General features: G+C 42.4%; 1 protein-coding gene across 2 annotated transcripts in view; it reads right to left on the bottom strand.

Annotated features, from left to right (window-relative positions):
* Positions 1-16188, bottom strand: part of LOC109873698 (tight junction protein ZO-2) — a 36103-nt gene that overhangs the window by 18222 nt on the left and 1693 nt on the right. For both annotated transcript variants that reach the window (XM_020465367.2, XM_020465366.2), the window contains exon 2: positions 2262-2400. The gene's annotated coding sequence lies outside the window, so the exon portion shown is untranslated. The remainder of the gene's footprint in view (positions 1-2261; positions 2401-16188) is intronic.

The raw sequence follows: 16188 nt of genomic DNA, 5'->3' as shown, positions 1-16188 counted from the left end.
ATCATAGCCTCAAGAGAACAGTTGCTTTCAAATGAGGTATTTCTTGGCTAATTGAGGTACAGTTATTATGCATATATGAACTACACATTGACACATCCAGCACAAAGCGGGAGGTTAAAAAAATGCTTTCTTAGTCACCAAAGTACCAGAGCAAGTTTTTAAGTTAACATTCGCTTGGTGGGTGGACCAGCAGTCATCTTTGTTTTTGGTAGTAATTAAAAGTTACAATTTCTATTAAATTAAAATGTCAAATGGTCTACCAGCTAACTTGCAGTGGTTTGAAGGGATAGGTCCAGTCTATGAATGATATTTTTATGCTTGAAATGACACCCACCCTCTATTCAAGAGAATGTTGTGTCTCAACCGATGGCAGGCACAACACAAAAATCTCAGATGCGAAATGAGGTCTAAGCTACAACATATGCGAATATGAAAAATATATGAGTTTCTGCGTTTAGATAAATTGACATTATGAAAAGGATTGTTTTGTACAACAAAACAATTGTTTGTAATCATTTAAATGATATATGTGTTTGTCATTCAGTTCCAAAAACTCCCTTCTTCCATGGGAAAACATGTATGAAAGGTTTAAAATCAAGAGATGTCAAAAGATTATTGATTTTAAATGGATATACCCAATATGCACACACAAAAGCAAACGCTTTAACCACATGCTATATTCTTGTTCAGACAAAACAACAAATGTCATGCACGCATGCACACACACACTATAATAAGACAACACAAACAAGCATACAAATCCACTACAAAGCCTTACACAAAACACATGCCAGGTTTGCCTATAACTCCAGCACTGCAATTCTAAACAGTTCTCGTTATGGTGTGTTTTTATCTACAGGGCAGCCATCAGACTAGTCCACTCTAGAATGTCTTCTAGTAGCAGTACGCCCTCTACTTGCAGAACAGCTAGCTACACTACACGGGGTGCCCAAATGCACTCTATCAAAGACACTAACAGATTTCAAGGGATAACATTTACCTACACTACTGGGTTAAAACCACTAGTAGGCTCGGACTTTAGAGTGATTTCCAACCTGTCAGAAATGTCCAGATCAACTAATCCATGTCAGCTAACATTGTATTGTAATGTTTGACTCACGCAAATATCACAAAAACACATGGCAAAATGCGTAGAATTGCAAATGTTCTATCTGCCAACGAGGGGGGTGAACAGTTTGTGTCATGAACAGTGCTTGTGCCCATAGAAATAGACGTGGGGGATGTTGTTACCCAATGCTGGAAGAAGGGTCCGAGTTAAAACGTTTTTTAAAGACTCTGTAAAACAACTCAGTATGTTGAGTGTGTCCGAGTGCCGAAAGAGACAGTATTAGGATGTACCAATTCAAGATGGAGGTAAGTGTCTCGATATTTTATCTCAACAAATACGTAGACCTATAAAACGCAGTCCATTACCACAACCAAATCATTTATATAAAAACACCCAACTAATGTTCAAACCAATGAAATACAACACGCATTCATTATTGTTTGGAATTCTGTCAATTTTATTTTGACAAAATGGATCCTTCCAGATTACTTTAATATATTTTTCACCCCTGGGTGTCCCAAGACTAACAGAGGCAAGTCAGTCGGTTCCAAAATGGACAGAATGATTGTTAGTTGTAGAGTTTCAGTGTTGTAAAAAAGACAGGTTTTTCAATCTAACAATGAAAGATTAATAAAAATATGAATATGCTGGTGTGTCGTTCCAATATCAGATTCAGAGCTGTCAAGTTATGTAGCCATCAAGCGTAGCTCCATATCATTGCATCAAAGTAAAGTAGATAACAGTGCTACTAGTAGCCTCAAGATCAAACAGCATTTCCGGTTGCACATGCTTTTAGCGCAATAATCTGTTGTGATGGGTGGCCTGAATCTTTTCCGCTGAGTTCTCTTTCAACTGCTTTTATGGAAGACTCCTGGTTAAATATGCATTGGGTTAGGTGCGTGGGCCAGCAACTTCCAAATAGTGCTAAGGGACATAGGCCTTGGATACATTGTGAATGAGGAACATGAATAACCGAAGGATGATCCAAGGTAATAGATATCCAGCAGAGATTTTCAGACGGACTTTTAAACCATATCCTACTGCCAAAACCACTCTTGATTTCCTGTTTACAGAGTAGATCACAAAATGGCAATGTATAAATCATATGTCCAACCACACACACTCACGGTCTTAGGGCAGATTAGGATGGGTAAAGAATACACGTACAAAGTTTGCAGAAATGATGACGTACCTTCAGAATAGCAGAGTAGCTGGGTGAAGAGAGTCGACGGAGACACAGGTACTGGGCTTCTTTGGTCCAGTAGAACCTATCCCAGGAGCAGCTAGATCGGTACAGGTCAGTGTTGGACTGGTCAGTACTGGATGTGTCCCTGTGGGGAGAGACAAAAGGGTTTTCGATAACCATTACAATCAGAGTTCAACTTTGTATAAGGAGTTTTAATTGTCAACCTATGTAAAATGTAGCTCGGAAGAAAAAAGTTGAAACTAATTAAGACAAATATTTGATCTTGTTATGGTGGAATCAATTAGCATACCATGTACTGTTAATTGGTATGTCTGTGCATGTGTAAGAGTTGCTTCCATCCCTCTCCTTGCCCCAACCTGGGCTCGACCCAGGGATCCTCTGAAAACAACAACTGCCTCCCACGAAGCATCAGTACCGATTTCTGCAAAAAAGCCATGGCCCTTGCAGAGCAAGTCTCAGAGCATGTGTGACGTCACAAAATGAAACGCTACTAGCGCGCAACGCTAACTAGCTAGGCATTTCACACCGGTTACACATGTACTATAAAAACCTTTATTGATTAACATCTGTATTATTGAATGTCATGTGATATGGACACGCAGCGATAAAGCATTTGTCTAATGCTATTTATTCTGCCCGTCGAATACAAAAATCATTAAAAAATAAACACACAAAAAAATGTTAAAAAATGGATTTGATTGGTAAGAGGGCAGAGGAGGGGGGAGGGGACAACAAGGAGAGCCAGTGTAGCTGTAATCTGTTTGCATTTGAGCCAAACATATGCTCTGCTATTTGGCCTTGTGTCAGAAGAGGAATAAATACACCTTACATGTTGTGTTTTTATATTTTTGTAAGGTGTAGGTCCCATGTTTCATGAGCTGAATTAAAAAAATCCCACAAAACCCAAATGCACAAAAATAAGATTTTCTGCACAAACTGTCAGAAACCGTCTCAGGGAAGCTCATCTGCATGCTTGTCGTCCTCACCAGGGTCTTGACTTGACTGACTGCAGTTCGACGTTGTAACCAGCTTCAGTGGGCAAATGCTCACCTTCGATATCCACTGACACGCTGGAGAAGTGTGCTCTTCAAGGATTAATCCTGGTTTCAACAGTACCCAGCAGATGGCCGACAGCGTGTATGGCATAGTGTTGGCGAGTGGTTTGCTGATGTCAACGTTGTAAACAGAGTGGCGGTGCGTTTATGTGAACACAATTGCATGATAATGCACAGCCCCATGTCGCAAGGATCTGCACACAATTCCTGAAAGCTGAAAATGTTCAAGTTCTTCCATGGCCCGCATACCAAGAAGACCTGTCACTCATTGAGCATGTTTGGGATGCTCTGGATTGACGTATACGACAGTGTGTTTCAGTTCCCGACAATATCCGGTAACTTCACACAGCCATTGAAGAGTGGACAACATTCCACAATCAACAGCCTGATCAACTCTCTATGCGAAGGAAATGTGTCACACTGCATGAGGCAAATGGTGGTCACACCAGATACTGACAGGTGTTCTGATCCATGCCCCCACCTTTAAAAAAAAGGCATCTGTGACCAACAGATGCATATCTGTATTCCCAGTCATGTGAAATACATAGATTACTGCCTAATAAATGTATTACAATTTACTGATATGAACTGTAACTTAGTAAAATCTTTGAAATTGTTGCGTTGATATTTTGGTTTTGACTAAATGCTCAGCTCGCGTTGTTTGCCTTTTCCTTTTCAACTGTCTCCCCAATACCCTGACCCTAGCAGTGTTAAGATGTGCAGGGAAACTACAGGCAAGCTTCTATCAGCATATATTTATTTCAATTTTATTTGACTTGAGTTTGAGTTAATTTTTTATTTTTACAGGGACAGTGCACATTAATCAACGTTTCAGTAAAAGTGCCGGTTTTAGCCAGCCGGCTAATTTTCAACCGCAGTCCCTGGGTAGGTTATTAAAAACAATTACAATATAGACAATAGCAACATAGGACAAGCAAGACATAGCATACAGACAGAGCAACATAGGACAAGCAAGACGTAGCATACAGACAGAGAAGCATAGAACAAAAAGCATCAAGTCAAAATTCATAAAAGCAACAATGTGTTTCCACACCTCACAAGCTACAGACAACAGACAACATGGAGAGCGGCAACACACAGCTAGGGACCATGTTCACAGATCTGATTGACCTTTAGCCATGTCTTCAAGCATTTTGTGAAAGTGTGATATGTGGTGCAGTTGTGTGTCCGATGGCAGTGTATTCCAGACATGGGAAGCTCTCACAGAGAATGCAGATTTACTAAAGGTGCTTTTCCTTAGGGGAACTATACAGTCACCTCTCATGGCAGACCTTGTAGATCTGCTGCCATATGTCTGGGTTTTCTTTTTAACAAAAATATTGAGTGGAGGGGGAGCCAGGCCATTAAGGATCTTGAATACAAGACATGCGTCGGTGTATTGCACAAGATTTTCCCAACTCAAGAGCTCATGCTTTCTAAGGATGTGACAATGATGATGGCTATTGGGCTTCCTATCAAGCACTTTGAGAGCCTGTTTGTAGACAGACTGAATAGGTTTTAATGTTGTACAGCAAGCTTGGGCCCAACTAGTCAAGCAGTATGTTAAGTGGGGGAGTATCATAGATTTGAAGTACAGTTTTGCTACCTCTGTAGTCAAACAATTTCGTATAAATCGGAAATTAGCTAGGTTGAATTTGGTTATTTGAATTACCTTTTTCACATGCTTTTTAAAAGAGAGGTTGGAATCAAGTATGATGCCAAGGTACTTAAAATCGGATACCACCTGGAGCTTCTCCCCTGACACATAGACATCTGGCTCAGTAGCATCTGTTGCCCTCTTTGTGAAGAACATGCAAACAGTTTTTTTCACATTGAGATGCAAACACGAGTCACTGAGCCACTTTGTGACCTGGACCATTACAGTAGTGAGTTCTTGTGCAGCTTGTTGTTTGCTCTTTGCATGCACATATATCACTGTATCATCTGCATACATTTGAACTTCAGACCCAGTACAGACAGAAGGCAGATCATTAATGTACAGGCTGAACAGGAGGGGCCCCAGTATTGACCCTTGGGGCACGCCCACATCATAGCTACGAGTGGGCGACAGCTCATTGCTGACTTTGAGGCAAGTCCGTTAAGAACACATTTGTATTTACAATAACGACCTACCCTGGCCAAAACCTAACCCGGACGATGCTGGGCCAAATGTGCGCCGCCCTATACGACTCCCAATCACGGCCGGTTGTGGTACAGCCTGGAATGAGACTACATAATTAGGAAATCTCCAAACTAAGAATACTGCAATCTATGTATTTTAGGAGAATGATTGACCAATGTTGTGTAAAGTGAATTACTGATCTACAATGTCCGCAAAAGTGGTCGAAGGATCACACACACAAAACCTCAGTGGGTGAGGGGTCATATAGCACTTTGTGACATGCTGATGTAAAAAGGGCTTTATAAATACATTTGATTGATTGATAAATAAATCAAAACACACACACAAACTAAAGAAAGGTTCCATAATGGATCCAGTGAGTGACTGGACTGGGTCAGCTCAGGAGAGCCATGCGACTCACAGGATCTCTGCTACATTCATCTGCTGTGCATCTATAGTCACACTCAAAGCTCTATGACCTGAGCGGGAACTAATGACAACACACATGCTCATGCTGTAGCATGTAGGCTAGAACCATCTTGTCTGAAACATCTATACATTCTGGCACACACACACACAACTGATTATTTGTAGTGCAAATGATTCAACTACGTTAGAGGTTCAGTAAATGCATGTACTTGAATCCACCACAGTTAAGCTACATGCTATCGACACTAGACCCACATTAATTTCACACCAACACGCTCATCCACCACACCTCAGCTTCACTCACCCTGGGAGTTTCCATCGCTTCCTCCCAGGTGGTAGGAGCTCTCTTTTGTTGAGGGGGACGATCCCCATGTCCGCCTCCATGATGGTAATGAACTTCTTAAACTTCATCTTTGAGCCCTCAGCTGTTTCTTCACTTACACCCCATGCTACTCACAACGGTTCCACTAACATACCTCACTTCCCTCCGCAATACTCTAAACCCCTGACTAACCACCTCTCTCTCCCACCACTGTGCTCACTGCCATCACACATACACTGAAGCCTGCCCACTAGCTACTACATTTGCGATAATGAGCCCTGTGTCCCCTACCATCAGCTCTGACAGATGTATTTCCCTCCCCCAGAGAAAGAAAATGGACAATTACAGCCACATTACAGGCGGTGGGCAGGCCCAGAGGGGATGACAGCAAGTCACTCTTATACAATTCTGGAGATCTCTAAACATTGCACTAATGAAAACGCTGCTGCTGCCGGGATAATTCCGGTACTAAGCCCTAATAGATCATGTTTACACCCCGCCCCATTTTATCATAATCCCCACAGAGGCTTAGTCCTCTGGCCATTAACACCCAGAGCCCCCCATCATTACCATCCTCACACCATACCCACTCCATCCCCCAACAGATCATTCATCTAGCATGTAACAAACACAACAGGTGTAGTAGACCTTATAGTGAAATGCTTACTTACAAGCCCTTAACAATGCAGTTAAGAAAATACCTTTTTTTTTAAGAGATAAGAAAAACAAATAATTAAAGAGCAGCAGTGAAATAACAATAGCAAGATTATATACCGGTCCAGAGTCAATTACCGGTGTCAAGGTAATATGTACATGTAAGTAGTTATTAAAGTGACTATGCATAGATAATACCAGAGCGTAGCAGCAGCATAGAAGAGGGGTGGGGGGATGAAAATAGTCTGGGTAGGCATTTGATTAGCTGTTCAGGAGTCTTATGGCTTGGGATAGAAGCTGTTTAGAAGCCCCTTGGACCTAGACTTGCTTCTCCGGTACCGCTTGCCGTGCGGTAGCAGAGAGAACAGTCTATAACTAGGGTGGCTGGAATCTTTTAAAATTTTTAGGGCCTTTCTGACACAGCCTGGTATAGAGGTCCTGGATGTCAGGAAGCTTGGCCCTGGTGATGTACTGGGCCGTACGCATTACCCTCTGTAGTGCCTTGCGGTCAGAGCCCGAGCAGTTGCCATACCAGGCAGTGATGCAACCCTTCAGGACGCTTTCGATGGTGCAGCTGTAGAACCTTTTGAGGATCTGAGGACCCATGCAAAATCTTTTCAGTCTCCTGAGAGGGAATACGTTTTGTCGTGCCCTCTTCACGACTGTCTTTGTGTGTTTGGACAAGGGTTGCACATTTTGGGGAATATTCAGAGGAGGAAACTTTCTGTGGGAATTAACGGGAATATATGCAAATTAATATTAATACCATTTTAAAAAGTACATGTTTTTTGCATTGCATATATTTACCATATCACATGGAGACAGAAACAGAAACCTTTTACCTTATCAGTAGACATAATTGCAAATGATTAAATCCTTCCAATAGAATTGTTTTTTAAAATAATAATATTTTACAAATTGAACTTTAAATGAGTTGACTCTTCACATGGGATGATTTCACTGAACAACAAAAGATAATATTGAATGACATCTCCCAAAAATGTTTTTAACATACATCTGTAAAATGATAGTCTGGAAACTAAAGCTATGGTTGTCTTCCTCTCAGGATTCCATGTCTTCTACTTGGACCTCCTCAATGTCCACCTCTTGAACATCAGACTCTGAGGCCTCATCTTCACTGTCACTTACCAACCTTGTTGAGGATGGCTTGTTCCATGTTTGAGGATGGCTTGTTTCTTGTGTGTTCCAAAACAAGGAGCTGTTGTGCTCGGAAGCAGCTGATGTTGGTGGGATTTGGAGGATGATGGAGGCAACAGGGGAAAGAGCCTCAGATCCACAAAGTCCCTTCCACCAGGTGGCTGATGAGATATGTTGGCACGACTGCCATATTGCATCTCCATCCCAAAGCCCTTGCTTGGAAGTGTACATCGCCAGACTGCCAAGAACCTTGCCCTCATTCAGGCCAAGGTGGCGAGACACAGTAGTGATGACACCATGGGCCTTGTTGATCTCTGCACCAGACAGGATGCTCTTGCCAGCATACTTGGCATCCAACACGTACGCTGCGGCATGTATGGGCTTCAGGCAGAAATCTTCACGCTTTTTGATGTATTTCAGCACTAGTGAAGTGGGCAGGAGCAACAGTGAAGTGGGCAGGGCAGTACAGATTTCTTCTCTTACATCTGCAAACAGAGTCTGAACATCAGACAGGATGGCATTGTCCACCTCAATCCAAGCAATGGCTACTGCTATAGGTTCCAGGAGTTTGAGGCTGCTTACCACGCTCTCTCAAAATACACTGCTCAAAAAAATAAAGGGAACACTAAAATAACACATCCTAGATCTGAATGAATGAAATATTTTTATGAAATACTTTTTTCTTTACATAGTTGAATGTGCTGACAACAAAATCACACAAAAATTATCAATGGAAATCAAATGTATCAACCCATGGAGGTCTGGATTTGGAGTCACACTCAAAATTAAAGTGGAAAACCACCCTACAGGCTGATCCAACTTTGATGTAATGTCCTTTAGACAAGTCAAAATGAGGCTGAGTAGTGTGTGTGGCCTCCACGTGCCTGTATGACCTCCCTACAACGCCTGGGCATGCTCCTGATGAGGTGGCGGATGGTCTCCTGAGGGATCTCCTCCCAGACCTGGACTAAAGCATCCGCCAACTCCTGGACAGTCTGTGGTGCAATGTGGCGTTGGTGGATGGAGCGAGACATAATGTCCCAGATGTGCTCAATTGGATTCAGGTCTGGGGAATGGGCGGGCCAGTCCATAGCATCAATGCCTTCCTCTTGCAGGAACTGCTGACACACTCCAGCCACATGATGTCTAGCATTGTCTTGCATTAGGAGGGACCCAGGGCCAACCGCACCAGCATATGGTCTCACAAGAGGTCTGAGGATCTCATCTCGGTACCTAATGGCAGTCAGGCTACCTCTGGCGAGCACATGGAGGGCTGTGCGGCCCCCCAATGAAATGCCACCCGACACCATGTCTGACCCACCGCAAAACCGGTCATGCTGGAGGATGTTGCAGGCAGCAGAACGTTCTCTACGGCGTCTCCAGACTCTGTCACGTGCTCAGTGTGAACCTGCTTTCATCTGTGAAGAGCACAGGGCACCAGTGGCGAATTTGCCAATCTTGGTGTTCTCTGGCAAATGCCAAACCTCCTGCACGGTGTTGGGCTGTAAGCACAAACCCCACCTGTGGACGTCGGGCCCTCATACCACCCTCATGGAGTCTGTTTCTGACCGTTTGAGCAGACACATGCACATTTGTGGCCTGCTGGAGGTCATTTTGCAGGGCTCTGGCAGTGCTCCTCCTGCTCCTCTTTGAACAAAGGCGGAGGTAGCGGTCCTGCTGCTGGGTTGTTGCCCTCCCACGGCCTCCTCCACATCCTGATGTACTGGTCTGTCTCCTGGTAGCGCCTCCATGCTCTGGACACTACGCTGACAGACACAGCAAACCTTCTTGACACAGCTCGCATTGATGTGCCATCCTGGATGAGCTGCACTACCTGAGCCACTTGTGTGGGTTGTAGAATCCGTCTCATGCTACCACTAGAGTGAAAGCACCACCAGCATTCAAAAGTGACCAAAACATCAGCCAGGAAGCATAGGAACTGAGAAGTGGTCTGTGGTCACCCCCTGCAGAACCACTCCTTTATTGGGGGTGTCTTGCTAATTGCCTATAATTTCCACATGTTGTCTATTCCTTTTGCACAACAGCATGTGAAATTTATTGTCAATCAGTGTTGCTTCCTAAGTGGACAGTTTGATTTCACAGAAGTGTGATTGACTTAGAGTTACATTGTGTTGTTTAAGTGTTCCCTTTATTTTTTTGAGCAGTGTACATCATCCAGGAGGATCCTCTTGATGTGGCTGTCCATATCGGCAGACTGTGATATGGCCATTTCTTGGGGATTCCTTCTCCTCCAGGAGACTGTCAAACATGATGACAACATCACCCCAATGGGTGTTGCTGGGCAGCTTCAATGTGATGCTCTTATTCTTCTCACTTTGCTTGGTGAGGTAAATTGCTGCTATAACTTGATGACCCTTCACATACCTAACCATTTCCTTGGCTCTCTTGTAGTGTATCCATTGTTTTCAGTGCCATGATGTCCTTGGGGAGCAGATCCAATGCATGAGCAGCACAGCCAATGGGTGTGATGTGAGGGTTGGACTCCTCCACTTTAGACCAAGAAGCCTTCATGTTCGTAGAATTGTCTGTCATTGCGAATACCTTGTGGTCCAAGGTCATTGATAACTGCCTTCAGCTCATCTGCAACGTAGAGACGGGTGTGTCTGTTGTCCCTTGTCAGTGCTCCTGTAGAATACTGGTTGAGGGGTGGAGATGATGTAGTTATTTATTCCTTGCCCAAACATTCAACCACCCATCAGAGATGATTGCAATACAGTCTGCTTTCTCTATGATTTGCTTGACCTTCACTTGAACTCTGTTGAACTCTGCATCCAGCAAATGAGTAGATAAATCATGTCTGGTTGGAGGGGTGTATGCTGGGCGAAGAACATTCGGAAATCTCTTCCAATACACATTGCCTGTGAGCATCAGAGGTGAGCCAGTTGCATACACAGCTCGAGCAAGACATTCATCAGCATTTCTCTGACCACGTTCCTCCATTGGGTCAAAACAAAAAAACATTGAATTCCAGGAGGACCATGAGCTGTTGCTATCGATAAGGTGTCCGATTCATCATTTCCACCTCGAATAGAAGTAGAAGGACTTTTGTCAGAGGTTGCTTGTTGTGAGCACTGAGGAAACTTTATGCACTTGGTCAGATAATTCTGCATCTTTATTGCATTTTTCACATATGATTTGGCACAGTATTTGCAAATGTACACAGCTTTTCCTTCTAAATTAGCTGCAGTGAAATGTCTCCATCTATCAGATAGTGCTCGTGGCATTTTCCTGTAAAGATTACAAAAAAAGTTTTACAAAAATAAACAATTCCATGTACAGATAAATTAATTGAACTTCCCATGGGACATTTCCCAGACCTTTGCAACCCTAGTTTCCTGTAGTCCACAATCCTCTCCTTTGTCTTGATCACGTTGAGGGAGAGGTTGTTGTCCTTGCACCACACGGTCAGGTCTCTGACCTCCCTACAGTCTGTCTCATAGTTGTCAGCGATCAGGCCTACCACTTTTGTGTCATCGGCAAATGTAATGATGTGTTAGAGTCGTGCCTGGCCGTGCAGTCATGAGTGAACAGGGAGTACAAGAGGGGACTGAGCACGCACCCGAGGGGCCCCTGTGTTGAGGATCAGTGTGGAGGATGTTTTATTACCTACCCTCACCACCTGGGGGCAGCCTGTCAGAAAGTCCAGGATCCAGTTGCAGAGGGAGGTGTTTAGTCCCAGGGTCCTTTAGTTTAGTGATGAGCTTTGAGGGCACTATGGTGTTGAACGCTGAGCTATACTTAATGAACAGCATTCTCACGTGTTCCATTTGTCCAGGCGGGAAAGGGCGGTGTGGAGTGCAATAGAGATTGCATCATCTGTGGATCTGTTGGTGCGGTATGCAAATTGGATTGGGTCTAGGGTTTCTGGGATAATGGTGTTGATGTGAGCCATGACCAGCCTTTCAAAGCACTTCATGGCTACAGACATGAGTGCTACGGGTCGGTAGTCATTTAGGCAGGCTACCTTAGTGTTCTTGGACACAGGGACTATGGTGGCCTGCTTGAAACATGTTTTTATTACAGACTCAGACAGTGAACACCGCTAGGCCAGACGGATTTCCAGGACATGTACGAGCATGCCCTGACAAACTGGCAAGTGTCTTCACTTTTTCATTCACATGCATGTATGCCCTGTCACCCGCTGACAGTACACAGCCATGTCCCACAAGGGGAAATAAATGCATCCGGCGAGCTGCCAGCCAATGCAAACCTCCGGGCAGGAATGATATTCCAACAGTTTGCATGTCTGGATTACCGCTCTCTGTATGGCTGGTCAATGACAGCAGAAGATTTCACTGCCAGTGAAATCCCTGCGCACTCCATGGGCCCCAAACAAGCAGCAAGCCTATAAATAACAGTCTCTTTTATACCCAGTTAGGTAACAAACACATAGAATTAAGCACTTTTAAATTGCTTTGCATTGTGCATCATCCAGACAGCAGGCACAGTCTAAGGGATAAAGAGCATGAATGATGCTACCACTGTGCTGACTGATGACTAGAATTCTAATCTAAAACCTTTACTTTTTCCAAAACAGCTTAATATATAGAATCAAGTTCTTTATAGTAATCTCATGAAATATATTCCTAATATGAATTCATGTAGTCAGTGGCACATGCACAAGTTTAAAGACAGTCTTAATGGACGTGCTCAATACAAAATTATAACCAACTCGTCGCTATTCTGCCACAAAATTGGAAGAGACAATTAGTCTGCCTGCCTAAAAATAAATATCATAAATGGCTTAAAATTTTTAGTATAAATAAATTAAAAAAATTACCGTTTCACTTCAAGTCAAAAGGTATGACAGCAATACTGTATAAGATTTAAATCAATTAGGGACAGTTTTTTGATGTCCCAATACCTTGGCATCGGGTCTATAAACGGACATAACACAGAGACATAAAAATTGTATCCACAAGTTCCTCTGACTCTGGGCAAGTAGATTAAGGGCCTCATTGCCAAAATCCCAAAGTATCCCTTTAACTGAGTTAATTCTGCTGTACTTAGTGATTTCTAAATAGGTAGCCATTGAATGTCTACTTGCGAGTTGTTTTATCCCAGTCGGCTTTCACTGTGACCCTGCCATCACCACGTGCAGTATTACTGTAGTATTTTGGTTGATCTACTTTCACATTATACAATGTCCATATGTACAGTGAGCTCCAAAAGTATTGGGACAGTGACATCTTGTTTGTTTTGGGTGTATACTCCAGCACATTGGATTTTAAATGATAAAATGACTATGAGGTTCAAGTACAAACTGTCAGCATTATGAATTCTAGCTAGGTGGCTAACGTTAGATAGGTTAAATAGTTAAGGTTGGCTAAAAGGGTTAGGTGAAGGGTTAATGATAATGCACGGCCCCATGTCGTAAGGATCTGTACACAATTCCTTGAAGCTGAAAATGTCCCAGTTCTTTCATGGCCTGAATACTCACCAGACATGTCACCCATTGAGCATATTTGGGATACTCTGGATTGACAGCATGTTCCAGTTCCCAACAATATCCAGCAACTTCGACCAGCCATTTAAGAGGAGTGGGACAACATTCCACATGCTACAATCAACAGCCTGATCAACTCTATGTGAAGGAGATGTGTCGTGTTGCATGAGGCAAATGGTGGTCACACCAGATACTGACTGGTTCTGACCCTATTTATTTTCAAGGCATCTGTGACCAACAGATGGATATCGGTATTCCCAGTGATGGGAAATCCATAGATTAGGGCCTAAAGAATTTATTAGAATTGATGGATTTCTTTATTTATATATTTCTGTACCTTTATTTAACCAGGCAGGTCAGTTAAGAACAAATTCTTATTTTCAATGATGGCCTAGGGGCAGGGAGACAGATTTTTTACCTTGTCAGCTCAAGATTCGATCTTGCAACCTTTCGGTTATTAGTCCAACGCTCTTTTTTTTTTACTCCTTTATTTAACTAGGCAAGTCAGTTAAGAACAAATTCTTATTTTCAATGACGGCCTAGGAACAGTGGGTTAACTGCCTGTTCAGGGGCAGAACAACAGATTTGTACCTTGTCAGCTCGGGGATTTGAACTTGCAACCTTCCGGTTACTAGTCCAACGCTCTAACCACTAGGCTACCTGCCACCCCATGAACTGTAACTCAGTAAAAATGCTGAAATTGTTGCATTTATATTTTTGTTCAGGATAAATGGAGTGACTCTGGATTTACGTACAGAATAATACAATATGCTTTGAGACCAGTTTACATAATGATGTCCCTGAGTAATCACTGAGACAGTCAACATCCCACAGTTGAGAACTAATCTAAGATAAGCGTGCAGTGATTTTAGGAAATGAATGCACACAGATAAAAAAAGCTGAAGCTATCACGATGAATGGTGATGAATCTCATTGTAAAACAAATGCCTAAACCTGCAGCATTCAGAACTGGTCACAACTCCGATCAAAGAAGGCCTCACATTAAAACATACATTCAGTTCTTACAAACATAGTCTGGGCATGCTGACTGAAATAAAGAAATGGAGTAAAAGGAGATGATATATCTCAATATCTCTCTTCTCCACATGGTGTGTAGTGAACCTTATCTCAAATAGATGTTTGGGATCTGCTATTCTGAATAAGGTCTCAGTGCTTTGGGTTAGACATACCCATAGCCCAATAAATGGACTAAATGAGTCTAACATTACTCCTTATAGTCCAAGGACCTTACATGTTCAACGGTAAGGTCTACACTTGTTTTATTCGGCGCATGTGACGAATACAGTTTGATTTGATGTTCTGTTAAAAAGGGGAATTGGCTCTGGAAGTCAAAACAGCCAAATACTCTAGAGCTGGGCGGTATACCGTATTTTACGATATACCAGTATTGATGCACGAACCGTTTTGGGTTTTTACTTTACCCTCTATAACACTATTTTTAATATTAATCCACCAGTGTTCTATAAATGACACTATTCATTTGTGTTTCTTACATCTGCAAACAGCTAGTTTGTATTTTCTTAGCAAGTTGGGCCTCAATCTTGTTAGCCGCTAATGCTAATCGCCAGCTAGCTATTAAATGTACTGAATGCAAGTGTAATTAGCTATACAGCCTGATAATACCAGTAATGCCAGTAACCAGTGTAGACCTAAATCAGCGTGTTGTTTGTGCAACAATATCTTCTAAATCAAAGCCAAATACGCAAAGAAAGAATGTTAGCTACTTCATGTAGCTAAGTGAAATCATTAAATGTGGCCAAAGATGATAAGAGTTTCCTAGGGGAACCAATCAACACTGTTTCCTACCCTATCACAATAACTCCTCCCTGGCATTTTCAATCATTGTCATGTCAAACACTATGCAAAGTGCCCACGATTATATTGTAACTAAAAAATTCGAAAAATCATTCTAATTTCATGATCCCAACAGTTCACCTATGTGTTAAATAATAAGGCCTAGATTGTTTTGCCTATATCATGCAGCCCTACGTGGCAGTGTGGAAATGATCTCAAATGAGTGCAGGAAATTGATGAAAATTTATTTTTGGTTGAAGTTGAATTGAACAGTATAAAACAATCAGAATGGAGAAAGACCCACTACTCATAAAGCTATTTATTTAGAGGCTATATTTAGAGGCCTGTGAGCTAGGGCCTCTTTTTAAGAGGAGGCCAATAAAAACAGTTATAAAACATTAATAGTTCAAATTACTCTGCAAGACACCAGTACCCAAAAGGATAGCCTAAATTGCAATGCCTACAAGTTGAAGTCCTATTTTATTTGGATATGCCAAAATGAAATATCAAATTGTTAAAATGATAGGCTAAAGACCTTCGAGGAATTTAGAATACACACATGGATTTCAATAAACAAATGGATAAGACTGTTCTATTCTCTTTGATTTAGTTCATATTGCAACTCAGGCAAATGACAGAATTAATGACATACTGAATACTGGAGGATGAACTAAATGTTAAAATGTTGGAATATGAGATGCAGCATTATGCATGCTCTGCACTTTTTCTGGCTAGTAGGTCTACATTAGGGTATAATGACTATGGCTGCATGCCTCTAGAAGGGCAAGTTCTGAGGCTGAGGGGTGCTTTTCCAAAGGCGCTGCTGCAAGCAGATAACAAGCTCTTCAACTGGGCAGCAGTGTCGCGATGGAGGGAATAGCCTATACAGA

Source organism: Oncorhynchus kisutch, linkage group LG29 (genome assembly GCF_002021735.2).
Source record: "Oncorhynchus kisutch isolate 150728-3 linkage group LG29, Okis_V2, whole genome shotgun sequence".
Taxonomy (NCBI): Eukaryota; Metazoa; Chordata; class Actinopteri; order Salmoniformes; family Salmonidae; genus Oncorhynchus; species Oncorhynchus kisutch.
This window is presented reverse-complemented; position numbering and strand designations above follow the sequence as displayed.